Source organism: Gavialis gangeticus, unplaced genomic scaffold (assembly GCF_001723915.1).
Source record: "Gavialis gangeticus isolate Ggan-Ray unplaced genomic scaffold, GavGan_comp1, whole genome shotgun sequence".
Lineage (NCBI taxonomy): Eukaryota > Metazoa > Chordata > Crocodylia > Gavialidae > Gavialis > Gavialis gangeticus.
Genome location: NW_017729008.1, coordinates 1,804,329 through 1,820,273, shown reverse-complemented (window position 1 = coordinate 1,820,273; position 15,945 = coordinate 1,804,329). Strand labels below are relative to the sequence as shown.

Here is a 15,945-nt window from a genome sequence, read left to right as displayed (position 1 = left end):
TCAAAGAATTAAACACTGAGTTTTGGTCTGCAGAAGATACCTGTAATGGGCCAGCCCCCAGGCCTCTCTCCTGGATTTAGGAACCTCTTATGCACACTTTTTTAAAAAGGATCAGGTTAAGTCTTAAAAATGTGATTGGAGGAAGAAGTGCTATGTTTTTCTGTTTCAGTAGCTTGACAAGTAGAGCCTGATGTAAAAGACCTGGATTATATGCTCTTCTCAACCTGGGGGGACTTGCCTCCCCCGCCCCCCCATTGGCCCAGGATTGTGCCATAACTTCCTACAGTACGTATCCTTGCAACTGGGTTACAGGTTGTTCTCTGGTAGAAGCACTTCCTACTCCTCCCATTCAAACTGTCACTTTACTGAGTCCTGGGTATGGCGACCAGAAAAGAAAAATGCCCTCACTACTGGGCTAAAGTTATGTTTTCTCCCTAGCCTAACAACTCTCTCCCCCTGTACTTGGCTTCAGCAGAAGTTTGGGGGGGAGGAGAGTTCCCACACACTCTGTATTCAGGGAATAAGAACACTCTTCTGAGAAATGGGAGATGTGACCTTGAACCCCCTTTAGGTCTTCTGCCAAGCAGTGCAGCCTACATGAATTTTCAGACTCAGGACAAATTCAGACTCTCTGTATTTGATGCCATAGTATCTTTTGTGGTTGGCAGATTCAAGGTCATTGCTGGGTTTTAGTTTTATTTCTGCAGTTTTAAGCAAGTTCAACATAAAACTTTCTATTCTTCCTTTTTATGAAAAAGCCATTTCTAGTCCATTTACAAGCAAAAGCAGCCACTCTGGATTTCTAAAAATGTCTGTGCCTGGGACAAAAATTACTGCCTCTTCCCCCACCCCCACCAGTGTGTAGCAGCACTCCAATATTACTGTGTTGCACCTTGCATTACCAAACAAAAAGACCAGGCTACTATCAGCACTCCCTATATTATACAAGAAAGGTTTCAGTTAGGCACTTAATTCCAGGAGATACTTCCTGCCTGTGAATCCCAAGTGCAAAGAGACACTAAGGTCCCTAGGCACCCTACCCTTAACTTTATTGCTTGAGGCCATTCCCCGCTCAGCTTACTTAATTTGATCCCATTCTTAGCTAAACCTTTCTAGGAATCTTAGGTGCTTTGTACTTGAGTAGCCTGTGTAACAAGCTGCCTGGAAGGTCTCAGCTGCAGTCATTGCAGTATCGAGATTATTTTTGTGGGTCTGCCCTAATTTGCTAATGTAAAGAAAATGTCAGCACAGGTGGAGCAGCACTTTTGGTCTAGTGTGCAAATTAATGCCACTCTGATTCATGTCATAATCACACCTTACCTGTTCGTTAAAGGAGTGGTGAGCAGTCCTTAGATGGAAGGCCTCAGTCTTAAGATGCAGCTTTTCCTATTGATGCAATGTGGGGTAGGGGGAGAAAACTGGCTGCAGCAAGCCCTTAGTGGCTTTTATCCCCAGCAGTACAGATCCCTCCTAGCAGGTGTTCTCAGTTGTGGGCGCCGCAAGCACAGCTTGTACCAGAGGGTCTGGCCAGGGCCCAGGCAGGGGGTGGACTATGTAGTGACAAGGGTTAGACTTTGGAGACAGTCCCTTACAAAGGGATGTCTTATCATGTGACGAATTTGAACATGATCCCTGGGGAGTAAAGAGAAATCAAGATGGAGGCAGCCACATGGTCTGTGCTAGAGGAAGCCCATTCTGTGGTATCATTAAAGGTCTATTCTCTTCCTCATTCATAGTTGTTATTATTCAGTGTGGGACCCAGATCATTACAGACTAGACACTAGAGCAGGTGCGGGCAAAATATGGCCCATGGGCTGGATCTGGCCTGCCAGGCAATTCCATCCAGGGCCCCTCCCTAAGCCCTCTGCAAGCCGAGCCCTGGGCAGCCTCTGCAAGCTGTCGTGGCTCTGGTTGTTAAGCAACCAGAGCCACGACAGCCCTGCCCCAGTCCTGTGCTAGGGGGTGCTAGAGATGAGAAGCTTCTTCGTGGCACAGGCTTTTGCTGGTGACTCCATGGCTGTTTCCAGCCTCCCTGCCTGCAAGAGTGGGGATTCAGGTAAGAGGCCCACTGGGCTGTGGCTGGTGACTCCCACTGAGGGAAAGGGGCAGGAGCTCAGGGGGCTGTGTGCTGTGGGGCCAGGCTGGCTCCATGCCTGCCACCATGTGTGGCTGAGGACTCGGGGGGAGGGGAGCACGAGAGCTGCTATCAGGCCGGATGGGACTGACCCTGTTGGCTGCCACCATGTGCAGATCCAGGGACTGGTTCACTCCAGTGACTCCAAGGACTTCTGCCCCCCCCCACACACACACACACCCACCCACCATAGTCCCACACACACCCACACACCCATGGCCCCCCCCAACACACTCCCATCCCTCCACCATACCCACGCACACACCCAGCACCGTCCCACAGCCCCCACCCCAGCCACAAGTTCCACAACCACACCCCTCCATACCTAGTGCACCCACCATAGCCCCACTGCACAAACACACTCCACACCCCACCATACACATACACCCCCTTGCCCCCACACAATATACAAAAGTAAGACTGTACTTTGAGCTATTATGTAATCACCTCTAGATACACTATGTAAATGCATATAAATCAGGACAAAAATATATATTTTTTAAAATAAGTTGTAGATGTTTGATTCTTGTAGTATATTATAGTAGACTCCCGATTTACATGTATATTGTGTTCCTGAGAAACCTCATGTATGTTGAATTTGTGTGATTCGAGGTGAATTTTCCCATAGAAAAAATAGAAAAGCAAGGGGTTGCGTTCCTTAGACCTCGCATTTATGACACCAAAGGTACCAAAATAAAACTTTTTTCAACCAACACATGTATTATGTTACAGAAACATATTTTAAATTTATTTATTCAGTTGCATTATAAGAAATGCACCCAAAAAATACAAAATAGACATACAACAATGTTCAGTCCATCTGAGTCTTCATCCAGGGGGAGCCAAGTCCAGGGGAAGCCAGGGGACTCGGAAGGGGAGCTGAGTCTTCATCCAGGTCAAACACATCAAAAGATGGCAGTGATATCTCTCAAATGAAGGTGGACGGCCTGAGACAAGTTGTGGGTGAAGTCTAAGGGGTTGAGAGCTTTTAACTCAGAGCATTAAGAGGAGAAGCTGCTACCACAACAGTGATACTGAGCCAGAGCGAGCCTCCAGAATCCTGCTTGGGAGTCCAAGCTGCATGCAACTCCATTTGACTCAGTCTGCGCATCTCGCAAGGCATGTCTGGGGATGTATTTTTCTGTTTGGGTGTTAATATTAATTCATGTAAACGTGAGACACGGGTAAGTTGAATATACATAAAACAGAGGTCTACTGTATAAGGTTTTTTTCCTGTTTCAAGATGGCAGCACCCTCCCTCCCAAAAGGAGTACTTCTGGGGCAAGGGAAGGACTTCTGGTGGCAAAGGTTGGGGGTTAGGGGGTGGGGCTTCCAGCCCCAAGGTGGCAAGTGGGGCAGGGCACCTGTAAAGGAGCGGGCTACCCTTGTGGCCCTCAATAGCTCACCCAACCTAGTTAAGCAGCCCTCCAGCCGAAATAATTGCACAACCCTGCACTACAGGACAACTGGAGGTCCCTGCCAGCCCTGCTTCTCTGTGATTTCCCCTTCCCTTCTCCCCATGCGCCCCCTTGCCTCAGGCCCGAGACCTGCTCTCACTGCTGAACCCTTCAGTGCTAGCTGGGCGCCTGGCCAGGTCCCTTCCCCTTGTGTTCCCCACTCCCCCCACCCCCCCTCAGCTTCTCTCCAGCCTTTGGCCACTGCAGAAAGGAAGGGAGGGCTTGCTCTAGTGCCCCCCAGCTTCCGGCCTGGGCCTCTGCAGAAATGGCTGCATTTCTGGAATCAAAATGAATGTCTTCACTTGCTTGCAGGTTCAATCTATGCAGGTTAGACTAACTTGCACAAATTGAATCAATTCAGGCACAGGCTTTTTATATCTGTACTTAGCTGAGATGACAGTCTCCTTGTCAGCTTTTCCAACCAGGCTTTAACAGCCCCTGAGAAGCATCTGCAAAATTACTCCACTGTTTCCCTTCATATCCTTCCTTAAAACTCTTTGCTAACATGCCTTAACCACACACATTTAACAAACCACAATGATTTGGATGTTGATAAGCTGATGCTCTGGTCTGTTTTGCTGACTAATATTGTCTCACTGTTTCCCTTGTCCTCTCCAGTATGTTATTGTTCACTGTCCTTATGGCCTGTAAGCTCATTAGCCCAAGGACTATCTTTTTCTGTTCTCCTTTTGTTCAGTGTTTAATACAGTAACTCCTATCCTATGACTGGGACAGTTGGGTATAATGGTAATATACAGTATATAATTCATCTACCTTGGATACCTTCAAGAACTATTTGGATGCTTATCTTGCTGGGGCCATCTGACCCCAGCTGACTTCCTGCCCTTTGGGCAAGAGGCTGGACCTGATCATCTGGCAAGGTCCCTTCAAGCCCTAATGTCTATGAAATCTGTGAAGCTAGTACAAGCTGAATTTTGTATTAGTCCACAAATGAAAAGGAATTTGATCCATCACCCAAAATAATTGCCTTTGAGGGCTACTTCATCAGCATTGCTCTACAAGTTCAGTAAAGACAAGTTTGCAACGGTGTGCCTAGATGTAGGTTTGTCTTGCAGGTGATGTCCATACTGTTTTTACGTAGATTGTGTAATGTAAATTTACCATTTCATAGATTTCATAGACATTAGGGCTGGAAGGGCCCGACTGTCCCAGTCATAGAACAGGAGCTACTGTATTAAACATTGAACAAAAGAAGAACAGAAGAAGATAGTCCTTGGGCTAAAGAGCTTACAGGCCACAAAGACAGTGAACGCTAACAGACTGGGTAGAACAAGGAAAACAGTAAGACAATATTTAATCCTCTGCACTTTTTGGGAGATGGGATGATCTCATAAAGCATGTTAATCTTGTATCGGTAATACAAATAGAACTTCATATTTATTTTCTCACATTATTTTGATAATGCTGACTAGAAATCCAGTCAAGAATCAAAGCATCATTATGCTTGCCTACTGTATAAACAAGGATTATATTTCCTGCTCCTGGAAGTATACAAACTATGGTGGGTATTTCTCTTATGGAGGGTATCAGAATAGACATTTTTGGAGTGGGTTTGGTTAATCAGGGTTAGTTTGGGGGTGGTTTGGGGTTTTTTTTCCCGAAAGATAAAAAGCTTAAATAAATATATTTTTAGAGGTCAAGAATGACAGACTAGCAAGCCTTTAAGTAGAATTTGGCCCTATTGCTCTGTGTACAGTACAAGCACAGTAAGAGACGATCCTATGTTTCAAAGAGCTTCTACAATTCTAATGCACATAAAATGAGGGCAGGGAAGAGATTCAGAAAAGTGAAGTGATTCAGTCATGATCATACAGCCGGTCAGTAGCAAAGTAAGGCAAGGAATCCAGCTCTCCTGATGCCTGGTCCACTGCTTTCTTCACAGAATCAGAGTGCCCCTGTGCCCAAATACTCTCCCATCTACTACTCCTTGAGCATGTCTACTTTTCTTCTGTTAGATCAGGGGTTGTCAACCGGGGTTATGCATACCCCTGGGGGTAGTTGGGAAGGCCCCAGGGGGTATGTGGCAGCACTTAGTGCCCCTTTCAGCACTGGAACTTCTGGTTTTGTCACCATGTGCTGCTGACACTTCCGGTTTGGTTGCTGGGGCTCTTCCCCTGGCCCCAGCCACCAAGGGTACACAGGCCAAACAAGGTTGAAAGCCCCTGTGTTAGATCTTCTTTACCTCCAAGTAGTGGGGACATGAAGCGGCCACTGTGTAACTGCACTCAGCACACCACACGCTTCTGTCAGAGAAAGGTCTTACTCAGCGGCAAATTTCTTGTGCAAAGGAAACTTCTTAAACCACATTTTAAGTAGCCTTTCTTTAGGAATGGCAGCACTATAGGCCTTGCCTCGACTACCATGTCCTGCTTTGAACCCTACACTTCAAGAAAGATGTGAACAAATTAAATTCTTCAAAGTGACAAAAATGATTAGCCACCTGGGAAATGTGACCTATGAGAAACAGCTGAAAGAACTAGAATTATTTAGTCTGGAGAAGACAAGACTGAGGAAAGATGCGATAACAGTTCTCAAATACCTAAAAGAGTAATTATGTGAAGGATAGAGAGAGATTATTCTCTGTGGTTGCAGGTGACAGAACCAGTAGCAGTGGTCTTGAATTGCAGAGGAAAATCTATGTTGGATATTAGGAAGAATTTTTGCACTATAAGAGCAGTTAAGAATTGAACTAGATGACCCAAAGAGGTTGTAGAATCTCCAACCTTGAATATTTCTAAGAGCCAGAGAGAAAAAGTTTAAATGGCATGGTTTAGTCAGGGATGGTCCTGCCTTGGGCAGGGGTTTAGATGAGATGATTTCCTAAGGTCCTTCCAACTTTTCTATGTTTTTATAAATCTAATAAATAAACTCCGCTGTAGTTTATATTACACTGTTTCAGCTAGGTATCTTCTGGCATGTTTTTCACCTTTTCTGTTACAGTGATGTAAATGCTAGTGTTACCAACCCTAAACCTTCATAAAATCTATTAAATAGATACTGAAAATCATGATTGACCTAAAATCATGAGACTAAATAAATACATTTGAGTTTTCTTAGCTTGTCTACAGGTGTTTTGAACTTTGGAAGGCAGTATCACATTTTCAAGCCTTGCAATTATGAGACCTCTAAATTTAAATAAAATTATTAACAGTCAGTCCCGAGGCGACACTAACTGTTGGGGCACCTTTGATATAGCCTTAACTTTCCTCCGTTATTCCCAGTCTTTTGCTATCTTTGTACAATCAGTTTTAATCCCATCCAGTCTTTGATGTTGATGGTCCAGCTTGTCCTACGTCTTCCTCTTCTTTGTCCATCCACAGCACCCTGCAGGATGGTGTTGGTAAGGGTGCCGGGCCTTCTTGTTACATGTCCAAACCACTGTATCTTTCTTCTTATGATTTCAAATAAGGGTTTATATCTGCCAACTTTTTGTCCCATTTGATCTTTCACAGATTCGTTTGTTCTATGTGCAGTGTAGGGTATGTAAGTCTTGGGAAGCACCACATTTCAAAGGTCTCAGTTCCCTTTTCCAGTGCCCTAGTGAGTGTTTGGTTCTCGCAGCCATAAAGAGTTGTTGAAATGACAACAGCATATAGTAGGTGGTGTTTTGTTTCCATTGTGATGTTGCTGCTAGTCCAGACGTCCTTTAGCTTTGCTAGCTGTCCAATAGCAATGATTATTGTCTTTATACAGAAAACCTATACTTCTGTCATGGTTGCTCCGAGGTATTTAAAGTGTGTTACTTTTTCTAGTTTCTCATTACTATTTTTTACTGAGACATCATCATTTCTATTGGCTGAAGCTATCATTACTTTGCTCTCCTCTGCCTTAATTACCATTCCCTATCTCTGTAGCTTTATGCAGCCTTTCTGTTATTTCCTTAAGCTCTTTTACAGTTCCAGCTATTAGATCAATGTCATTGGCAAAACAAAGGTTGCTAACTTTGCGTCCTTCAAATGACAGTGTCCAACAGCGTCAGTGTCAAATAAAAGTATAGAGTATCTTAAATTCTTATACACTCATGTGACTCCAGCCTCTCCTCTCTGTATTATTTTTTTAAATGTGGTTGGTTGAGGAAAACCTTGTGATTTTCTGATTTAAGGCTCCATGGGGGCCTTAATTAGGCCTTCCTTGCTCCAGAATTTGAACAAAGAAAGTACAAATACCATTTCCCTTGAAAGCCAGGTGGTTACCGAGTAAGTACTGAAGCTGCCAGAACAAGGGTGTTGTGGGCTCTGTTATGCACAGTAATCTATCAGAACTGTGTACATCCACCAGGGCCTCAACCTAGGAAACTAAAACTAGACAGCTAGTCAGCAGCATCCAGTTTAGAGAATATAAAGTGCAGCAACCAACTTGAATGTTTCAATTCCATTTTACTTACATATGAGAATACTTTTTAATGGAGGATTTACAGATCTGAGGGATAATAAACACCTCTTCCCAGCTCTGTATGTCATAATATTAAGCAAGGCTATCTCCATTACTTCCTTCACAAGCCAATGTGCTCTACAAATTCTTTCAAAACTACAACTTAAGATTGCATTTTTGTATGAGATAGGGAAGTGAGAAAAGTGATCAGTTGACTTATGCAGGGGGTTGGACTTGATAATCTGCTGAGGTCCCTTCCAACCCTAGTATCTATGAATCTATAAAGTCAGGAAAAATAAATAGAAATAAATAGATAAAAACAGATGGTGTTCCAGATTTCAGGGAGAAAAATCCATTCATTGCACAGTGTTCAAACTTAAGATGAACAGAAAATGCCTCCTAGATATATCTGATTTTGTGCTGAAGTTATATACACAGATGGCATTTGAAAAAGCAGTTGACAAAATAAGCATTCAAACAGAATTATAACATTGGAGCTCTTGTTAAGGAAGGAAGAAAAATTTTAGCAGGAGCTGTCTAATGTGGCTGCAGTCACTCCCTTGCTTTTTGTGCATGGCAAATATTATTTCACAGCTGTTTTTCCCATACAGAGATTTACAGCTGAAAGCCATATAGAATTATAAACAGTTTATAATGTGTTGTTTCAGTATGTCACTCTGCAGACTTTCACAGCTTTCATTTTAAACCAATAGAGGGTACTCTTAAACTACAACTGCTATGAAGACGTTGTGCTTGCTATGGTGAGCCAGCATTTGAAGCGCACTGCAATGCGAGAGAAGATCAGAAGGAGTAACTGTAACCTTTTAATGACAATGTCTTTCAGCTACAGCAAAGTAAAAATAATATGCAGTGTATACATTTCCCATAAGCACAGAGGAGAAAAGGAATCCTCAAGATCACCCAACATGCCAAACTAATATGATCATTCTGAGGGTGTGCACTTTTATGTAAAGGCTGAACATTATACATGCAGGTAGCCCAGCTGACTTTATGCAGCTACTAGCACATAAGATTAAGCTTCTGCAAAAGAGTTTTTAGGCTCAGGGTTCGTAGATATTTATAGAAAAGTAAATTACTAAAGCAAATACAGTTCTTTTAGTATGAATTAAGTAATGGTTTCTAGCCTAAAAAGGAAGTGATAGAGTAACACGTCTGTATATCTTCTTAGGAATGTAATACAAAGGAGTGATTAATGCCACAAAATTACAAAGATATCCCAAAAGCACTTGTTATGTACCTGTTGCACTTTATATCAGGCTACAAACAAGCAATTCACTGTGCTTGACAGCATTTAATAGACCCAAGAATAAATTGTACATTTGTTTTTAAACTTTCAAATTATTTCTCTATGCACCTAGTGTTTTTATATTGCTACTTCACTATACAAAACCAATTTATTTAATTAAAAGTATGAAAGTTTTGCCCTTTGTACTCTGCAACTGCAAGTCCCTCTCCCCACCAGCCAATTGTCCTCAGCATCAAAACCTTTTTTAATTATTGGCAATTTAAGTCTCTACAAATTGGAAGCAGAGTGATAAGGTAACCAGAAACATCTGGAACCTCTTCATGATTCTTATTGGCATTTCTGGGGATCCCCAAATTATTAAAGTGCTAAGACTAATAGACCCACTTTTATGGTCAATATGCAGTCCAACACTACCTGTGCAAAATGTGCTATAATAGAAGCTGGTGGCTCATTAGGAGCAAAATAACATTGTTTTCTACTGTAGTCCTTACCTTGGCACTTCAGCCAGTTAACCATTTTTTTCTTCTCAAAACTTTGTATGGATGCTGTGGTGAAGACCAAATGCAGTATAGTTGCATTGTGGGCTGTATATTTGCCATAGGAGCTTTGATTTCATTTTTTATAAATTGGCTATTACAAAAGATTAGGGACTGGTCAAGAAGGAATTAGTGGCTGTGATGTAGACCAGGCTGTGCATGTTTGGATTGCATGGTGAGAAAAGTGAGATAATTCATTTATTACTTAGAGGTTTTTCATTTTCCAAATATTGCTCACTTTAAACACATGATATTCATCTTTTAACTGCTCTGTGCCATTCCTATGGATACCACAGACAATACTTCAAAATGTACATTATCATTGTCGTTGTTGTTTACACAAACATCCTTCACATTCCATTTGAGGTAGGGCACTTGTCTACAATTTGAAATCTTTACACTTTATCTTTGTATAGATTTCATGCTAACTTTTAGATGCTAGCTTCTAAAAGTTAAATCCATGCAAATGCATACAGTAAAGCAGATGCTTAACTTTAAGATGTTAAACAGTCCTGCTGCCTTCAGTACAACTGCTTTTGCAGTTAAATTTAACATGCGCACACATTTTTAGCAGTGATAGTGTTCTCAGGTAGCAGCTAAAGGGTGATGTTAGAGAGAGACACTAATGTACGCTGGCTGAAATACTTCCATCTAGAGGACACACTTCCACAGAACACTTCCCGTGTTGTATTTAGCTATGTCAGAATATGTACTCCAAATCCAGAACAGGGGTGTGAACTTATGTGATTGTTAACAGTAATGTAAAAGCCTGCCAGTTTCATAATAGTCAGTATATAAACAAGAAAATAAGTTACTCCTGAAAAATTCTCTTCCATTACTCTAAAAATGTATATTTGCCAGGGAAATGATCCTCAGTCATATTGCAATCTCACTATTGGCTTAGGTTTTTCATTATGATAATATTTGGACTTTGCATAACATAAAATAAGAACAGTGTTTACATGAATAAGGAGTACAGTACTGGAAAGATGCAATTATATGAGTTAATGTTCCTTGAATAGCAGTTGAATAAACTTCCATGGGAAATTTTTTATTTATTTATGAACCGAGTTAAATGTTTCCAGGAAAATCTTGTGCTGTGAAAAAAGTCTGGCTATTCCCTGGGGTACAAGGAATATTTATCATGGGATCACGATATCAGTGTTTGCCAGTGAAAAGATGGAAGTGCCATGCTTATTCTTAGTCCCTGTGTTTACAAGCAGAAAGAAAAACAAAAAGCACCATGTTGGTTACTCAAGCTGTTGTATACAAGATCCTGGGAAAGCCTTAAAAAGCTTTACAGTTCTTAGTGGCAGATTGAGTAATGAGATGACAGGGATTCAGAGGAATGTCATTAACAGCTGTGAGAAGTGGCTTATGTTGAGTCTGAGTAATTACAAACACTTCATCTTCGAAGGGTGTCACTTTCTAAATATGCAGGAATTGAATAATTTTCCTGATAAAGTGGGTCAGACTTCAAGATGATTTATCCCCCAGAGAGACCTTTAAAGTCAATGGGATTATAGAGAACTCTCTCAAATGAAGTTACAAGACAGAATCAGAGATCTGGATTCTACTTGTGCCTCTGCCACAAAGTTCTCATGTGACTTTTGGCTAGTCACATCAAGTCTCTCTGCCTCAGTTTTCCCAGTCTATAGTCGCCCTTGCTTTTGACCTACTTAGAAAAGGGCTAGCAGTATATCAGTCCCTGACAGTTACCCCAAGACTGGGGTATCCTCTAATGAGGTTGGTGAAATTACTTCTATAGCAAGTACTCTGTACTAGGGTGAGGAGGTCTGGGAAAGGGGAGCATTAGATTTATCATTGTCTTAGATAATCCTCAGCTGCCATAGTGGCCTCTTGGGACTACTACCAACTAATTTAATTTACAGTGGCATTCATTGTTTTCCTAATTTATTCTGGGGATCAAGCCAAGCACACTGTAGCTGCAGGACTTAAAACAACGTTTGCACACTCCTCTAAATTGGGCCATATAATCCTGCACCAGAACCAAAGCTTTAAGTCTTTATGTGAACACATGGAAATATATTGTTCTAGTTCTTACAAATGCTGTGATATCTAAATCATTAATATTTGAGTGGAACACTCAAGCTACCAGAAGTCGTGTATGAATAGTAAAATAGCTACAGACGTTCAGTTATTGTGTGCATGCAATAGGGGCATATATGTGATACCAGTTCAAACCAAATTGAGAATTAATGTGGATTTTGTAAGGATATAAGGATGATTCTTTTTTTTTTTGGCAAGAACTTGTGCAAATGCACCCATGGCAGAAAAGTTGCTTTTGATTATACAAGGATTGGTCATATGTTCATAGCTGGAATTTACACAGCCCCTTGTTCAGGGAATTGGCAATTTGCTGTATTCCCACAGTAGTAATAAAATATACTTACAGCAGAGATGACAAAAATCCATGAGAAATGTGCAAACACGTGCTCCCTACTCTTCTCCCAAATGGAAACTTCTGTATTCTTCCTTTTCTGAAACACAGTTTTTAATGAAAACAAAGCTTGTTGGAATCTAGCATTAGTTCCTCTTCCTTAGCAAAAAATCTATTTTTCTCTTGAGAAGTTGTGTCAAGAAATACCAAACTTCATGAAATTTATTTATGAAACACCAAGCTTTGATGGCAACTGATGAATATTTGGATGACAAGTGATTAAGTATTACTTACTTCTGCTACAAGGGTCCTGAGGATAGTTTTCAGAAAGCAGGCTCGCATGTACCAGACCCCTTAAATTAGAAACTGATTCTCAGAATTTTGACTAGAGAAAATTGTTCAATCCAGACAAAAATGAACATTTATTCTTCTATTCACAAACATTAATGTATTACATATAGATGGCCCCTTGCATTCTCAGAGCACTGTACAAACACTTACCTAATTAGTAGGATTTGTTCATATGCACAGTGACAACAGGTGTCAAATAACAGCTTCCAAAACCAAACTGATTTTTAGTGATATTGATTAAGCAATGGTGACATTTTTTCCTCTACGGATAATTCCCAGACACTCCCCCCCCCTTATCCAAACTGCAGCATTCCTTCTACAGCATTTTCTCCTTGAATTCACCTGCAGCCACTTCACAGCCTTCTTGAAGCCTTTGCAATTTTTGCTCTTTCCACTCCCAGTCTCAGCATACCTTTCTGAAGTCCTTATCAAAGTCCCTCCAGGGACATCACCTGCTACACTCATTCCCCCCCCCATGCAACTCCTTGAAAACTCCCAAACATGCAACAACTTGGAATAGATGTAATTTAGAAGTCACAAACCAAGCTATGCAGTGTTAGAGCTTGATAGTTCATCCACTGGTGTACAGGGGAGTTTGGTCTATTGATTTTAATTACTGCAGGATTGAGCCCTTGGGCACATAGCAAGTGAGAAAAATAATGTGGACAAAGTCCATCTGCTCTACTAAAGGACTGATTTATAACCTTCGCTGGAACTTACAAGGATGACAGGGAAAGAGCAGGGAGAAACAGGAATATTTTAATAAGCAACTTCCACAAAAAAACGAACTGCTCCATTCTCCTTAGGGTGTGAACTTGCATGTGCAAAAGCAAGTAACCTTGAAGAAAGGAGCAAGGGGGGAGACTTTTTGTTTTCCCTTTTAAACAAAAAGACTTTATCAGAACTATAGTGCAACACAGCAGCCTGTGTAAGAACCTTTATTGTCCCTTCCTTTGCCGCCTCAGAAATTAGTTCACTTTCTATTTTGGGGTTTTCCTAGTTATGTTGTATGAATACGTGATTGAATCAACTTGGCATGGGCTGCAGAAGAAAGTACTTTCTTTGCTGTTAACTGCTACAGAACCCTTTCTTTTTATAAACCTGGAACATTATACAAACACAGAAATTACACAAATTTAATATAATGAAATGGTGCAAAACTCTGTTTGGATATTCTTGACGGGTAATTTAAATGCCTGCTTAAATCTTACTCCCTTAAGTGTTTGAAGGGGACTTAAATAATATTAACCTAATCTATATTGATGAATTTTTGATATAATTAAATACATTTAAAATTATGCCCTTGCTTAACCTAATGTAACTTTGTCCTTTTCTTATGACTTTTCTAGACACATGCACAATCTAGTTTTTGAGCTACTAATAACTGGAAAAGCCAATTTCCACACGCAGTGTTCAGCAAGGTAGTAAATGGGAATGAGGTCCAGGAAGTAGTGTAAAATCAAAAGCTCTGGAGAAGGAAGCTTGAAAAGAAGAGCTGTTTTAAAGCAGGCTACTCAAACTTAGGGTAAGATTCTTATACTGGCTAGCTGAACTGAGGTTTTGTTTTGTTTCTTTTTCTTTAAAGCATCATTGGTTGGTGATGCTGTCATTTTAAAGCAACCTTTGTTGTTTAGTCCAGGGTAAGGGCCATAGGTTTCTTCATTACATACAAAGCCTAGGTACATAACTTAAATATATATTAAATAAGTGTCCATTTACCCTATTTAAGCTACAACATCAGTTTTGGGGGAAGGGGGGTTGTTTCTTTCTTTCAATATGACAGGCACGGACTCTTTGGGCGGGATCCATAAATGCCTAACTTCTCCATTAAGATACTGAGCCAGAAAGAGACAGGTAAAATGACTATTGCCTAGCACATGGACTATTGAGCAATCCATTTTCTGAGCAGCCAGCAACCTGTGGGCCTCCTGGGCCTCCCCACTACACAAGCCATGGGTCCCAGAATCTCCTGTTGCACCCCTGGGTTCCCCTGCCTCGGGCCCTTGGGGACTTCCTGCTCCTGTGCCACCCTAGGGACAGGGGCAGGGACAGGGACAGGGACAGGGACAGGAAATGGAAGTTGGAGGAAAAAGCAGGAACCCAGAGATCGCAGCCACTGCAACAGCAGGAGCAACTGGGGAAGCTGTGCCTGGGTGGTGGCTCACTAGCTGCCAGCTGGAGTGCCCTGACCTAGCAGTTTGGAGTAAGTACCTGGGATAAGAGAAACCTGGTTTTTAGTCCCTGCTCCAATGAATATTTAGTCAATACACTATGGAACAGTTTCATCAGGTGAAACCAAAGGCTGGTCAACCTCAGGTCTCCTATAGCTTGGTGGTTAAGGCATTCTCTTGAGAGATGTGGGTTCAAGTCCCATGAGGCAGGGTGTGTCTACACATTCATTATTGTGCATTTATTTTAGTACTTGCTTAATGAAGTACTTAATTTTAGTACTTGCTTAACAGGTCTTAAATATGACCTGGGTCATCAAAGTTGAAGCATTTGTTTATTTCAAGGCAAGCAGGCATAAGAAAGTGCTGATAGCAAACCCCAAAATCAATTAAGACTCTCTGGCTAAGTAAAGACAATCAAAAAGCCCAAGGCTGAATTGATTCAGTCTTTGCAGGTTAGTCTAAGCTACAAAGATTGAATCAATAAGCAAATGAACAGACATTCACTTTTGATTCAGGACATGCAGCCATATGCCTGTAATAGTTCAAGCCAGAAGCCAGGGGGCACTAGTGGCATGTAGCCAGCATAAGCTTGCTTCTTCTTTTTGCTGCCCCTGAGATTTCTGGGATTTGCAGTCCAGAATCACAGCTGCAGGACTCTACAGGGTTGCTTATCACTTCATCTTCCTACTTCCAGGTGCCTCTGGGATTTATAGTCCACAGCCACAGCCAGCACTAAGTAAGCCAGCAGGGCAAGGCAGAGCAGGTCTGTACTCAGTAGAAGGGAAGTTTAACCCCCTTTCCTGGTCCCAGACCCCAGCAGAGGTTTGTCTGGGTGGGCAATAAGTCAGCCAGTGAGGCTGAGCCAACTCATCACTGGTCCAACTAGGGAGCAGAGGGGCAGGGCCAGCCCAGCCCAAGGCTGCAAAATGTTGGGATGCTGGGAGACTGTGATTTAACATGAACCAGGAAGAGGTCTGGGAGAGAAGCTTCATAAACCAGTTTGACCTAAATCAGTTTGATACTACATTCAATCAGGTTTATCTTAAACCAGTTTCAACCATTTCTAAAATAGTGTATGTGGTTTATTCTTTTACTGTTTTAAACCAGTTTCTGATCACTTAACCCAGTTTATGTGTAACATCTGTCTCTACCCCCACAGAGTGACTTGGGCTTTGCGTATGTTGCATCAATTAGTTACCTCAGAATTATTGTATATTTTGAGCACTTTTACTATGA

At 41.7% G+C, this 15,945-nt stretch overlaps 1 long non-coding RNA gene across 1 annotated transcript; it reads right to left on the bottom strand.

Moving 5' to 3' along the window:
• Positions 1 to 2,942: 2,942 nt before the first annotated feature.
• Positions 2,943 to 12,542, bottom strand: LOC109292095. Its single transcript, XR_002096038.1, has 3 exons — positions 12,482 to 12,542; positions 12,201 to 12,287; positions 2,943 to 3,081 (listed from the first exon to the last, which is right to left on the bottom strand). It is a non-coding gene; the product is annotated as an uncharacterized LOC109292095 (long non-coding RNA).
• Positions 12,543 to 15,945: the final 3,403 nt, after the last annotated feature.